Raw genomic sequence first — 5,000 nt, 5'->3', positions numbered from 1 at the left:
TAAACTCTGCTTGTAACAACCAGATGTTGTTGGTATACATAGGTATATGTATGTGTATGTGTATATGTATATGAATATTTATATGTATATGCATATGTATACATATACGTGTACGTATATGTCTATGCATAAGTACATTATATGCATATATGTATATGCACATATGTATACCTATATGTATATGTACATGTATATGTATATATATATATATGTATATGTATATGTGTACGTATATGTACATGTATATATATATATATATATAATATATATGTATATATATTAATAATGTATATGTGTATGATTATGCATATGTATATGCATATGAACAGTATATGTATATAACTTGTACATATAATATATATATATATATATATATATGTATACATACATATATATATATATGAATATAATATATATATATATATATATATATATATATATATATACATATCTTGATGGTGTATTGGTCTAAGTCTGGTAACGTGCTCGCAGCCGGTAGTTCGAGTCCTCGGGCGTACCACGTTTCAATTTCTGCATGTGCCTCCACAGCTTTTCCGATGTTGATGGCTTAGAATTAAAGTGCATTGTGGTTGATAAAAAAGTATATATATATATATATATATATATATATATATATGCATATATATATATATATATATATATACATATATATATATACATACATATATATATATATATACAACTTAGATTCAAACTCCTAAACAATTTTAGAATAGATACTTGTCTTTCTAAAATACCCGATTTCAGTAAAGCTCAGTTCATAGGACTACGTCAGGAGCTTCAGCTTACAGATTGGGAGGCAAAATTAAACGAAAGGCCTGTAGATCAGATGTGGGAAATATTTCAAAATACGCTCACTAAGATGATTCAAACTTACATTCCTTTTAAGGACAGACGTCCCCCAAATCAGGCTCGCCCAAAGTGGCTCGACAAAGAAACTGAAAAAAGTATTGCTAAAAAGAGACAGGCTTATAAGAAATATAAGTACTCGGGTGCATCTAATGACTATGAAAGTTATGTATCAATACAGAAAGATTTAAAAAAGACAATAAGAAAAAGAAAACGACAATACGAAATGAACATCGCTGATAAATCCAAAGAGAATCCCAAAGAATTCTATAGTTACATTAGAGATAAAAAGGTTGTTAGGAATCACATTGGTCCACTATTATCTGCTGACGGTCAACTTGAATATTCAAATGAAGGAATGTGTAATATCTTAAACAATTATTTTAGCTCGGTATTCGTAAACGAAAGACCTCAAAGTGAATTCCAAACTGAAACCTGTGAAAAGTCTGGGGTAAACTTACTCACTACGGTAAATATAACAAAAGAAAAAAATTAAAAGGTGTATAGATAAACTCAAAGTTAATAAAACACCAGGGCCTGATGGTTGGCATCCAAGAATCTTAAAGGAAATTAAAAATGAGATTGTTGTTCCATTAGAAATTATTTTCAAGAAATCCATCATATCTGGAGATGTCCCAAGAGAATGGAAGCTAGCTAACGTTACTCCCATATTCAAAAAAGGTGACAAAAAGAAGCCAAATAACTATAGGCCTATAAGTTTGACTTCAATCGTAGGAAAAATAATGGAAACTATCATCAGAGATGCTATCGAACATCATTTAGAAAGTAACCGTTTGATAAATGATAGCCAGCATGGTTTCAGACGGAAACGTTCTTGCGTGACTAACTTACTCGAATTCTACAACACAGTTATCTCGAATTATGACAAAAGAAACAATATAGATTTAATATATCTAGACTTTGCAAAAGCTTTTGATACCGTCCCACACGAAAGACTACTTACTAAATTAGCTTTACACGGAATAAGTGGTAGCCTATTAGGTTGGACTAGTAATTGGTTGAATGGTCGAAAACAGAGAGTTGTTTTAAATGGAAAAACTTTTAGATGGAAAAATGTTACAAGTGGAGTTCCTCAGGGTTCCGTTCTTGGGCCACTTCTATTCATAGTATATATAAATGATATAGACCATGGACTAAAATCTACTGTTTCCAAATTTGCTGATGATACAAAATTGTGCGGAGTGGCAAATGATCACTCAAACCAATTAGATATTCAAGAAGATTTAGATAAATTACAGCAATGGTCTGAAAAGTGGCTAATGAAATTTAACACAAGTAAATGCAAGGTAATGCACATAGGTAAAAATAACAGTAAGTACGATTACAAGTTATTTGGAAATTCGTTAACAAAAGTGGATAGTGAAAAAGATCTCGGCGTAATTATCACTAACGACTTCAAATCATCCAAGCAGTGTATTTCAGCCTCTGAGAAAGCAAATAAGGGTCTAGGACTGATTGCGCGATCTTTTGATTTCAAAAGTCCATCACTCATTAAGAAGCTATATAAATCGTTAGTTCGTCCACATTTGGAATATGCTGTTTCCGTATGGTCACCGAATCTCATTAAAGACATTGACAGACTGGAAAAAGTACAACGGCGAGCCACAAAACTGATTCCAAATATCAAAAATAAATCATACGAAAATCGACTAAAACATATGAATTTGTTTTCCCTAAAAAAACATAGACTCTGAGGTGACTTGATACAGGTCTTTAAGATTTTAAAGGGAATTGACAACATCAAAAGTGACCAAATTTTCACATTGAATGAGAATCAGACAAGAAACAATGGTCTCAAACTGTCCGGAAATAGATTCAATTTGGAAGTAGGTAGAAACAACTTTGCCAACCGTGTAGTTAATGAATGGAATAAACTTCCTGCACAGGTAGTGCAATGTAGTTCAGTTCGAAGCTTTAAGAATCATTTACATAAACACCTAACCAAGATGCTATAATGATTATAATTTATTTTATATTATTTGTTTTTGTTTTGTTATCATTTGTCTGTCTGATTTTCATTTATTATTAGTTATATGTCAAATTATTATTATTTACTATTTACCTGTTTGTTTATTATTTAACTATACCTATGCATTTATTTATGTATTTTATTTGTTATTTACATTATTATAGTTTTAATTTAATATTTTATTATTATTATGATTTTTTTTTCGCATCCGACCTAGATATGGACCAAAAGGTCTCCTGTCGGTATGCTCCGCCTTTGTAATCCTTTGTAATATATATATATGCATATATACAGTATATATATATATATATATATATATATATATATATATATATATATGTATATGTATATATATATATATATATATATATATATATATATATATATATATATATATATGCTAATAAGAACACGGGTACGTGTGTTCACTTATGCAAAGTAGACCACTTGGAAAAAGAAACTAACGAAGCAGAGCGCTTTCGTATATTACATCTTCAGTGCAACAAGATGTAATATACGAAAGCGCTCTGCTTTGTTAGTTTATTTTTCCAAATGGTTACTTTGCATATATTTATATATATATATATCTGTATATATATATATATATATATATAATTAAATGAATTAAAATAGCTTCTGAATTAGAATATAGCTTCTGAATTAAAATATCCAAAGCACTTAGTAAGCACATCTCATAAAATGGCTTACAAAACTTTCCATAACACCTCACAAGTAAGAAAAGTATTTGACAAAAAGAACCTTTTGGTTCTTCCTTACAGTGAGAAATTAGTTGGTCTGCCTAATATTCTCAAACAATTCAAAATCAACTTGGTTTTCAAAAATAATAATACTGTAAAAAATTAAGCTCATTAAAAATTCACCTGAGTTAAATGAGGGTTGTGTTTACTCTATTCCATGCCTTAAATGTAACAAATTTTATATCGGCCAAACTGGTAAAGACTTGAAAACTAGGATAAATCAGCACAAATATAGTGTAAGGAGTGGGCAAAGTTCCAGTGGCCTTTTTGTCCATGTAAGAGACCACAATCATCCTATTGACTGGGATAATTCTAATGTAATAATTTCTTGTAGATCCTTATTAGAAAGAAACATTATTGAATCCAGTCATATTAAACAAACCTTTGACCATAATATCAATTTAAGTTTAGGATTATTTAAGCTTGATGATTTTGTTATTGATAAAATTGTAAGAACTTCTCCAAGTGCTACTAAGCCGGGGTGACGTAACGTCATGGACCAAACGTCCGTATATGTAAACATCGGCTCTACCTGATTGTGAAGCATCTTGTGTGTCCTTCCCATGTTCCTAGCTTGTCTTCTACTTTATGTATATATATCCACCTTTGTCTCTGTAACTGTGTATTCCTTGATAATGTCTTAAATATATATATATATATATATATATATATATATATATATATATATATATATATATACATATGTATGAATGTATATATATGTATGTATATATTATGTGTATATATATACATATATATATACATATATATGTATGTATATATATGTATATATATATATATATATATATATATATATATATATATATATATATATATATATATGTATGTATATAAGGTCAGATTTTTCCCAGTCCATCCAGTGATGGACTGGGAGAAATCAGGGGATTAAATAAATTTAATCACCGAACGGCCTGGGAGAAATCTGACCTTATTTATAAATCAGGCTGTGGGTTCAGAAGGGCAATGGTGGAATCCACATTAATTGAATATCTGCCCACGATGAATATTTCCAAGGGTCAATGGACCCCAGACATTATATCAGGACTATTCATCACCAAACATATTGTCAACAAGCTTCCTCCCCCTCCCCCTGACCCGACCTCATGTCATCCTCAGGTCACATAGGGTTGGGGTAGTGACGTTTATTATTTTCCATGTTCCCTTTCTTTTGTAAGAGGTTGCTATTTAAGATAGCATCCTCCTTCCACTTTGTACTACTGAAGAGGATTACAGTTAGCAATCGAAATATATAGTTTCGTTTACGCAACTCTTTCTTTCGTCCGACTGTGGTGTTAGTTGTGATATATATATATATATGTATATGTATATATATGTATATATGTACATACATATACATATAT

The 5,000-nt window shown here is 30.1% G+C and overlaps 1 protein-coding gene across 7 annotated transcripts in view; it reads right to left on the bottom strand.

Annotated features, from left to right (window-relative positions):
* Positions 1-5,000, bottom strand: part of LOC143041022 (octopamine receptor beta-2R-like) — a 277,536-nt gene that overhangs the window by 38,348 nt on the left and 234,188 nt on the right. The gene's annotated exons all lie outside the window — the stretch shown is intronic.

This window comes from Oratosquilla oratoria, chromosome 30, assembly GCF_046742065.1.
Source record: "Oratosquilla oratoria isolate Oo_2021 chromosome 30, ASM4674206v1, whole genome shotgun sequence".
NCBI classification, from domain to species: domain Eukaryota; kingdom Metazoa; phylum Arthropoda; class Malacostraca; order Stomatopoda; family Squillidae; genus Oratosquilla; species Oratosquilla oratoria.
Note: the sequence above shows the minus strand (reverse complement) of the source record. Positions and strands in the feature narration are given on the sequence as shown.